Raw genomic sequence first — 10,885 nt, 5'->3', positions numbered from 1 at the left:
GCAACCCCAATTTACGAAACCCTGTCAATTATGCTGGCCAGTGGGGCTTGTATGGGTCTCCCCAGCCTGCTCCAGATCAAGAGGGAACTATCGGATCTCATGTTTATCAGAGCAGTCACAGTTGATAATTCTCAAAAGATTACAACCAGTAGCGCAAAAAGCACAGAAAAACGGAGTGACTTGACCAGCCTGTTTCTCTTTCTCCTTCAGTTCTAACAAGAAACCTCTTCAGCAAGAGAAGTTAGTGTCCAGGGAGGCCAGTGGGGTTTCCAGGCCCTGCCTAGTCTCACAGCTAGCAGAGCTCTCCTGCAGAGCCCTCGACTCCCCCTCCCCTTAGCGAGAAGAACATCCTTCATCAGACTCCAGTGCTTCCTCTCCAGGACTGGCTGATCCTGGAGGGCTTTCTTTTGTCCCTTGAGAGGAAGGGGGCTCTGCAGAGCCAGTCCTTGTCCTTATTGTCTACCTGCTTCCCTCTGTCTCTCTGGAGAGAGGGAGAGGGATGGCCCTTTAGGCACCCAGCGAGCTATCTGAAAGTACTCAGGGGCTGTCCGCCTGGGCTGACCACTCGCTGGCTAGTGGACTGGCTCTCCCATGAGCCCCCACCACCACTAGCCCTGCCATTTCCATCTACTCCATCCCGTCAGGTCAGACAGGAGAAGGAGCTATGGAAAAGACACAGCCCGAAAGTGAGTCTTGCCCAGAGTGGTCTGGCAGTTGGCAGGACAGAAGTGAGGCTCGTTCACTTCCAAGAGCATGGAAGGAAGGACCCTGGAAATTGAGCCTGGGTCCAAGGTCATACTGCTAATTAGGGTCAGGGCCGGGGTTTATTCCTCATTTATTCCATATCTCCTCACTCTCATTATCCCTGGATCAGAGGACAGTGATGGAACCCAGGAGGTGCTCCAGGCCTACCATCAAGGTTTCCTGGGAGGCTGCCACATCCTGCCTGGGAAAGTCAGCCTGGAACTAAAAGACCCTTTGGTTCCATCTAACCCTGATGTTATTCTACGAGTTATTCCAATTCTACTATTCTATGCACACACACATACATATATGTATATATAATTAATATATTAATATTAAAGATGATAATATATTACTATATTATCCTATATGTTATATTAGCCTATGTGTTATTATTCTTATTCTTATTATTATTATTAAGAGAGTGTTTTGCTGTAGGGCACATGTGCTCACCAGAGAGACACAGAGAGACAGAAAGCGAGAAATCATCACCCAGGGAGGATGGCCACACTGAAATCCCTTCTCCTCTATTTTCCTCTTGGGATTTTGGGCACACTCGCACATGCGCCCGGCGTGAATATTAAGTCGCCAGGTCCGGGACTCAAATTGTGGTCGACTACGTAGGAGTCCAGCAATGTAACCATTGTGCCATCCACTGATCCCCTCTATGTGTTGTTTTAATTCTAATGCTCTTCTATGAGTATCCCCCCAAATCTATGATTTATAGTTAAGTCACTGAGTATAACTTTAAAGAGAAAGAAAGGAAAAGAGTTTTTTGACTTCCAATATTTAGGAATCTTTTTCGGTGAACATAGGGAGGTTAGACTCTTAAAATGTTTTAAAATTTCTTTATTTTATTCATGATACAGAGTGTGTGCACACATGTGAGAGAGAGGCTGAAAGAGAGAAAAGCGCCCTCAACAGAGTCAGGAGATGCCATGGTCCTTCTCCCTCAGCCCTTCGGCTCACTGATCTCTTGGTGTGTCCAAACCTTCATCAGCCATGTGGCTTCCAGCACTACAGTTCAGCGTGTTGTGGATGGTGCTACCCAGGCTGGGCCTCTTACTAGATGTTTTTTTCTTTGAAAGAATTACTTATTTTATCATTATTTATTTACTTTCTTTTCCTTTTCTTTTCTTTTTTTCTTTCTTTTCTTTTTTCTTTCTTTCTTTCTTTCTTTCTTTCTTTCTTTCTTTCTTTCTTTCTTTCTTTTTCTTTCTTTCTTTCTTTCTTTTTTTTTTTAATATTTGCTATAGGGTACATGCACTCACCAGAGAAAGAAAAGTGAGAAAGCAAGCCACCAGGTCTGCGACTCAACTGCAGTCAGTTGACCACATGGGAGTCCGGCACCTTAACCACTCCGCCACCTGCTGGCGCTTCTTCTGTTTTTGTTTTTTTTTTTTTTTTGAGAAGTTTTTCACTATAGGGCGCATGCGCTCGCCAGACAGAGAGAGACATAGAGACAGAAAGCGAGAAATCACCCCCCAGGGGGGATGGTCACGCCGCAATCCCTTCTCCTCCATTCTCCTCTCGGGATCTTGGGCATGCACGCACACGCGCCCGGCATGAGTTTTAAGCCACCGGGTCTGGGACGCGAACCGCGGTCGACTACATGGGAGTCCAGCGACATAGCCATTATGCTAACTGCTGGTTCCCCTTACTGTATTTTTAAACCCAGAAAGTACTCATTCCTGGGTGCAATAATTCCTGTACTCCTGAGGGAGAAGAAATTCACATGTGGAATAAGAGTTTGTGGACATAAAGGCATGTCTGGTTCTGTTTTTTGCAAACACAGAAGATAGTCTATTCTCACTGGAGACGTGGAGTTCGGGGAGAGGAGAATAAGCTAGAGAATGGGCGGTGCGGAGTCTGAGGTTAGGCTGTCTTGATGCTGGCTTCTATGTTTGAGGCAGACTCAGTTCTAAATCTTGGGAGAGACATCTGACAGGAATTTTTATCTAGTAAGTGTGAGAGACCCTTTAGAATTTGCAAAAATGTGTGTAATTAGAAAAGTGCATGTATGCGGGACCAGCAGGTGGCATGGTGGTTAAAGGCGCTGGACATTCCAATATGGCCGACCACGGCTCAGGTCCTGGACCTGGTGACTTGCTTTCTCACTTTCCCTCTCTCTCTCTGGTCAAATTAAAATAAATGAATGAATAAATAAAATTAAATTTTAAAAATTCTTAAGAAAAGAAAAGTGCATCTTGAAATTTTTGGATAGTTTTTAGAGGTTCACAGACCTCTTTTACACCATCCCCCCCACCCTGGGATCATGACCCCCATGAGAGCCTCTGCTGTAACTTCTACCCTGTGGCTGGAAGTCCCTATAGAACATCTTGCCAGCAGCTGTCCAGTCTCTTATTTGAACGTATCTAGTGACAACCTAAGGGTGGCATTTCCCATGGTCCCGTTTCTCTGTCTATCTTCAGCACTGAGCCTTCCCTAAGGGTTCTCAGAACCTAATCTCTGTAGAATGACTCTTTGGTGCAGGCGGTTATATGAATCCTACAGTGAAGTACTCGGCACAGTGCCTAGAACAGAACATCACTGTAGGCATTTGAGCCATCCCCATCCCCAGCCAGCTCTGCCTTCTCATGGAAGCAGAGGGCAAAGCCTGCCTGGGGAAGGGGTTAGAGAGGGGAACGCCAGTTCTGACCCTGGGAGGAGGCTGATGCACGTCTTCTCCCTCCGCAGGCCTGGCAGTGTGGTGGTGGAGCACGAAGTCCTCCTGAAGGCCAAGCACACACCCGAGTATAAGAACATACTGGAGAATGTGATGAATGAGGTGGAGAAAATAATCAGAAATGTAACCGCAGAACAAACAAGCACCAATAATGTATGCTCAGGTAAACTCCTAGACTTCCAGGGAGGGAGATGAGGGGTCTTCAGAGACTCTCTTTGTCTATTTTTAGAATTATTTATTTTAATTTTATTTATGCATTCATTTATTTTAATTTGACCAGAGAGAGACAGAGAGAGAGAGAGGAAAAGCAAGAAAGCAAGCCACCAGGTCTGGGACTTGATCCGTGGTCAACCATGTGGGAGTGTCCAGCACCTTAACCACCACACCACCTCCCCCTTTTTTTTAAAGAGAGATTTTTTGCTATAGGGTGCACATGCTCCTCAGAGAGAGAGATAGACAGAGACAGAGAGACAGAAAGAGAAATATCCTCCCTGACCACACAGGAGCCCCTTCTCCATTCTCCTCTTGGGATTTTGGGCACACATGCCTGGTGAGTTTTCAGCTGCCGGGTTTGGAACTTGAACCACAGTCGACTACATGGGAGTCCAGCAATTTAACCATTATACCATATACTGGTCCCATTTTTTTAAAGAAGTTTTTTTGCAATAGGCCAGGTGTACTCGCCAGAGAGAAGGAGCCAGAGACAGTGAGGAAGAAAGTGAAAAATTATCTCCTGGGGCAGATGGCCACATGGCAATCCCTTCTCCTCTGTTGTCCTCCTGGGATCTTGGGCACACACGCACGCGCGCCTGATGTGAGTTTCAAGCTACCAGGTCTGAGGCGCAAACCTCAGTGTGCCCTGTGGGAACCCAGTGTTGTAACCACTACGCCATCTGCTGGCCCCCTTCAGAGTCTCTTTACCCGTCATCATCCCCAGAGTGGAGGAGGGGAGGGAGGCAGCCAGCGAGCAGGAGGACACTGGATCCAGGGCATCAGTCCTGAAGCTTGCTGCTCAGAAGGATGGGTGGGTTCCAAGAGGAGAATGCAGAGCCAGGTGTAGACATGGGCCCCATCTGTGGGGTGCCAGCACTGAGGACAGCAGGACAGCATCTTCTACATAAAGTCAGGACGAGGATGACTTACCAGGCCCCGTGATCCTTGTACACCTAATGAACAGTGAGGTATCATGGCACAAAAGGGTATGGGGAAAATGGATGTGGAGAATTTCAGGGTCACTGATTTGGAGAGCTGGGCAGGAGGGGGGCACCCCCTTCTGCAAGGACCAGTCTTTACCTGCTACTTCCCCCTGTTCCCTCCCTCATGCATGCTCCTCACCCCCGAGGATGCTAAGAAAAAGCTTTCCGTTTCCCCTTCACAGCTTTACTGTGTTTCAATTCGACCAACACCAAGGTGCAACACGACACAATTAAGTACGATCCTCTAGGTAAGAGATAGGGGAAGGGGTGAGGAGATGGGAGAGCCCAGGGGGAACCCAGCAGTGCCCCCAGCCCCCTAACCCCACCTGCTCCTCCATGTCCACTCAGAGGAATGCCAGCAGAAGGCCGGGAAAGACTTAGCCAAATATTTCTACGTGGAGTACAGGAACCAGACGCCGAGCTGCATCAACTACTGCACAGCCGGCTACACGAAGTCCATAGACTGCCACGCCGGGAGGTGCATCCTGGAGCAGAGCGGCCCCCAGTGCTTGTGAGTGCCCACCTCCTTTAGCCCAGCCCAGCCCAGCCTTCCTGCCCCCCACTGGCCCCTGCCTCAGGACCCCACAAAGTTATGAACTGAGTGCTGTGGTCCCGAATGCATCCAGCCACAAAGGAATCAAGTTGGGGATGGAGGAGGGGTACACATGGTGCACAGTAGGTCAAGGGTGGCTCTGGAGCTGCCCGCCCCATGTCCTCTCTGCTGAGCAAGACGGAGCATGGTGACAAATTCTAAGGAGGCAGCGGAAGGCCTAGCTTCAGGAAGCTTCCACTTGGACAGGGAGGGTGAGTCTCACTTCCAGGAAGAGAACAGGATCCCCTACTGGTGAAATAGAGAAAAAAGACCCCACACCTACTGGGAAGAGAGGAGAGCCTGTAAAACCCAGTCACAGAGGTAGGAAAGCAAAGAATGGCACTGCCAACCGAAACTGAACCAGTGAGGCTGGCAGAATCACCAGGGGTAGGGAGGGAGCTGCACTTAGGAGAAAACCTGTGGAGTAATCTGGGAAGGCTTCCTGTAAGAAGGGTTCACAAGTTGGCATGAGAAGGAAAGGAGCAGGGTTTAGAGAGCACATCTCAAAAGGGAAGGAGAAGTTTATAGGGAAACTTGAGCCCTGGACGAGGGATGGGGGTGACTTTCTGATAGAGAGGAGGGCTGAAGATGTGGATGGCTCGCAAGTGGAAGGAAGGGTTGCTGTGGGGTCCTAGATTCCCTGGGGTCCATCCCAGGGAAGCCCAGTGTTGGGCCAGCTGTTCTAGTGCTGAGTTACTACTGAGGACAAAACCTACGGGCCCAGAGCTAGGTCCTGAGCCCTGAAGCACCAGCCCCGTGGACATTGGACTCAATCTCTGCCCGTGCCCTTGGGGGCCCTTGCTTCCTCGTGATCTCTTCACTCCTCTCACTCAGCACCGATGAGTCAGGGCAGGGCACGGAGGCCAGTGCTGACTCTGGGTTGTTCTCTCTCCCGCCTGCCCCTTCTCTCCCATCTCAGCTGTCCCAAAACAGACACTTACTGGTATAGCGGAGAGACCTGCCAGTGGGCCACCAGTAAGAGCCTCATTTACGGACTGCTGGGGGCAGGGGTTGCGGTGGTGCTGATGGTCCTCTTGGCCCTCCTGATGTTTACCTTCCGCTTCAAGAGAGAGGTGAAAACGTGAGTCACTGCCTGCTGCCTCCTCTCCCATCTTCCTCCAGCTCCGTCTCCTTCTCTGGCCCCCTCTGTCTCAGTCACTCCATCCCTAAGGTGGGAGGTGGACATGGCTTGCCCCCGAGTCCTTTCCCTGTCCTCCAGTCACAGTGGGGTCTCCCTGGTGTTTCTACTAATAGGCAAAAGCTCAAGGTGTCTCGTTTGTACAAATGGCATGAAGAGGATGGAGGACCAGGCCCCGGGGCCTTCCAAAACACTGGCTTTGACATCTGTGAAGGTACTGGCGCTCCTCACTGAACTCAGAACCGCGGGAACTGTGGAAATGTAAAACGGAGCACAGGGGAGGGCTGGGGTTTGAAGGGAAAAAGTATTTCCTAAATCCAAAACATTGGATTCCAAACAACCCAAACCATTTCCATTGGTGGTGCCTGCAAAGCCCTGGACAGGGCGCACAGGCACAGAGTCGCTAAACCACTGGGGGAGAGACGCAGGCTCCTTAGATTTCTCTACTCCATGAAACTCACCTACGGGGTCATGGGTGAGGGCCTTGAAGTGGGTAAGCCCATTAGCAGGTGAGCTCTATTGCAGTAAACAGATGAACGTTAGATTTTTTTTTTTAGGTTTACTGTACATTAAACATTTCTAGAAATATGCTTTAACTTATTTATTTAAAGAATTATTTTATTTAACTTTATTTATTTATTTATTTTAATTTGACCAGAGTGAGAGTGAGAGAAAGTGAGAAAGCAAGACACCAGGTCTAGGACTCAAACTGCAGTCAGCCATGTGGGAGTCTAGTGTCCTTAACCACCATGCCACCTGTTGGCCCCAAAATATGCTTTAACTTCTAAAAGAGGGGAAGATGGAATGAGAAAAAAGTCCAGTCAATTCACGAAAAGGGAGAAAGAGGGAAAAAGAAAGTTAGGACAAATACAGGGTACAAAATAAGAAGATGGGACCAGCAATTAACATAATGGCTATGTCGTTGGACTCCCACATAGTCGACCGTGGTTCGTGTCCCAGACCCGGTGGCTTAAACTCACACCGGGCGTGTGTGTGTGTGTGCCCAAGATCCTGAGAGGAGAATGGAGGAGAAGGGATTGCGGCGTGGCCATCTCCCCTGGGGGTTGATTTCTCACTTTCTATCTCTCTGTCTCTCTCTGTCTGGTGAGCGCACATGCCCTATAGCAAGAACCTCTTAAAAAAATAAGATGATAGAAAGTAATCCAAATATATTTATAATAATAATAAATGTGAGCAAATGAAACACTCAAGTTAAAATAATGAATTTTTAAAAATTATTCACCATGGACGAGAAGCACAGGCAAGAGAAGCACAGGAATGGCCCCATGGCCTGGGTCCATGAGTGACTGTGCAGTTCAAATCTTGGTCCCAGAGACTTAAAAAACATATCGGATGGAGGAGACCAGCAATTGGTGTAATGGCTATGTCGCTGGACTCCCATGTAGTCAACCGCAGGTTGAGTCCTCGACCTGGTGGCTTAAACTCACACTGGGTGCATGTGCCTGCGTGCCCAAGATCTCGAGAGGAGAATGGAGGAGAAGGGATTGCGTCGTGGCCATCCTCCCCTTGGGGCCGGGGGTGATTTCTCACATTCTGTCTCTCTGTCTCTGTCTTTCTGGCAAGTGCACACACCCTATAGCAAAAACCTCTCCAAAAATAAATAAATAAACATATCAAGTGTGTGTGTGTGCATGCCTGAAATTTCAACAGGATGGAGAAATGAAAGAGAGGGGGTTGCAACGTGACTACGCCACATTGGGGGATACTTCCTCTCTGTCTGTGGTGAGCACATGCCCTTAGGCAAATAAAAAAATAATAAAAATAAAATAGAAGCAAAGAGAAAGGATAAAAGCAAAGCATGGAAAAGGACAAAAGCAAAAAATACTGAACAAAATATATGTTGCTCTATACATAGTTACCTTAAAGAAACGAGCTTTAAAGCAAAGAGAATGACTAAAGATACAAAATTACCAAGAGGGTAGGAGATTTTTAAAACACCGGTCTTGAACGAATTCATTAAGCAGACAAAATGTCATCAAGGATATAGAACTTCTGTACAAAAGAATTAATAGCTTTAATACAGTACGGAACACCACATTCAAAGACTGGAGAATACACATTCTTTACAAAAGTACATTGAGAGTTTGTAAGGATGGCCATATGTAAGATCAACAAATTTCCAATAAATTATTTCAACCAGACTACATTATCTGAGCATGAGGCAAGTGAATTTGAGACCAATAACAAAGAATTTTCTGGAAAAACATCCCCTATCTTTAGAAATGAAAAATAGAAAGTTTCTAAATAACTCATAGACCAAATAAAAAATCATAATGAAAGTTATAAAACTGGATCTGAATAATAATAAAAATACTTGGTATGAAAACTTGTAGATGCAAGCTATAGCTGTACTCAGAGGAAATTTATAGCCTTAAAATGCTTACACTGGGCCAGCCTTGTGGCCAAGTGGTAAGGGATCCGACTGTGCAATTTGAATTCCGGTTTGAAAAACACGCCAGGTGCATGTGTGCAAGTGCCCCAAATCTCGGCAGGATGGAGAAATGGAGGGAAAAGGATTTTGATGTGACCACACCCCATGGGGTGTGGTCTCTCTCTGTCTTTGTCTCTCTCTCTCTCTCTCCCTCTCTCTCTCTCTCTCTCTCTCTCTCTCTTTGTCTTTCTGATGAGGACACATACCCCTCTGGCAAATTAAAAACAAAAAACCTACATCAGGAAGCAGTTGAGGTCAGGTAATTTAGGGCATTTGGTCTGTCATTCATTCAATTCCCCTCACCTTGCATTGCATGGGATTAAAGGGAGAAATGAGTGCTTTTCTTTTAACCACCTGCTTCCATGGGATTTTCTTCTCCTCTAGCACAAGATGACTTTGTCCAGCTGGACTCCATCTACAGTAACTTCCAGCCCTCTCTGAGCCACATAGATCCTGAAACGAAGGTAAGAAGGGCCAGGATAAGATGCTCGCCTCCCCCACACTGAGATTCCCATCCTCTCCTATGTGGTGGGGCCTTTCGTGGTTTTTAGTCCAGGTGATTAGCATGGGCCTCCTGCACAGCCAGGACATGGGCATCAGTGGGGGTGGGGATGGGGGTAGGAGGAGGGGAGCAGGTGAGAGGTGTTATCTTCCCTAGGTCCTGAGGCTTCTGGTTCTGAGGTTTCCTACTCTTTAAATATGTCCTCAGCTGGCCATGTGGGAGTCCAGTGCCCTCAACCACCATGCCACCTGCTGGTCCCAGTTATTTTAACTTTTAAACACACATAAAAGTCAAGATAATAGTGTGATAAATATCTGTCTACCCCATCTAAATAACAATGTCTAACCTATTGCCACATTTTCTTTCTTCGTATCTTATCTCTCTAATCACTAATTTTTGATGAACCATTTGGAAGTCAGTTCCAAACGTTATGATATTTGATCCATAAACACTTCAGCACACATTCCCAAATACCACATTAAGCAAAATAAATGGGCAATAATTCCACATTATCATCCAATATCCAATTTTTCCAATTAATCCAGGCACATATTTTATTTTTAGTTTTTTTTCAAATGTGGATACAATACATTTTGCTCTGACTTTAGTTATATCGCAATTAATCCAGGCACACACTTTATTTTTAGTTTTTTTCAGATTTGGAAACAATACATTTTGCTCTGACTTTAGTTATATCTCTTCCTCCCTTCATCTACCTTTTAAAATATATTTACTTTTTTATTTTTTTAGAAAGATTTTTTGCTGTAGGGCAAACGTGCTCACTGGAGAGACATAGAAACAGAAAGTGAGAAATAACCCCCTAGAGGGGATGGCCATTCCACAATCCCTTCTCCATTCTTCTCTCCAGATCTTGGGCATGCACGCACATGAGCCTGGTGTGAGTTTTAAGCCACTGGATCTGGACTCGAATCATGGTTGACTAAGTGGGAGTCCAGCGATGTAACTATTATGCCATCTGCTGGTCCCAAAATATATTTACTTTTTAAAATTTATATTTTAAAGGGTAGAAACCAGTTCTAAATTAAATGGCTGTCTTGAGGAAATCCCACACTCCACATTTGCCTGACAAACTCCTCATAGTGTCATTTAATTTGTCCCTTGATCCTCTGTATGTCCTATACACTGGAATTTAGGTCTAGAAATGTGATTAGGTTTGGCTTAAACATTTCCGTTGTGTCATAGATGATGTTATTGTGTCACCTCGAGAGGTACAGAATGTCAGGTTGTCCCACTATGACCAAAATTGGTCACTTGGGTAAGAGGTGACCACTCCTTGTTTTCCACTGTAATAATATTTCAGCTGGATGCATAGTTGGGGGCAGAAGAAATATCAAGCGTGATTGCCTTCAGGAGCTGCACTCCCTAGAACTGTTGAGGCAAAGTTGAAATCCCTGACCAGGCTGCTTGTAAACCTCCCTGGTCAAAGAGGGAAGACTCTACTTTTTGCGTGTGGGACCCCAAGTAATTAGATAAATCCTAAACTGAGCACTTTCTCCATCACAAACTTCTTATAGCTCCAAACCAAGACTCCTAATGGACCCAGTCCTCACCTAG

Source organism: Tupaia chinensis, unplaced genomic scaffold, assembly GCF_000334495.1.
Source record: "Tupaia chinensis unplaced genomic scaffold, TupChi_1.0 Scaffold000465_1, whole genome shotgun sequence".
Taxonomy (NCBI): Eukaryota; Metazoa; Chordata; class Mammalia; order Scandentia; family Tupaiidae; genus Tupaia; species Tupaia belangeri.
The sequence above is the reverse complement of the archived record's forward strand: the minus strand, read 5'-3'. Positions refer to the sequence as shown.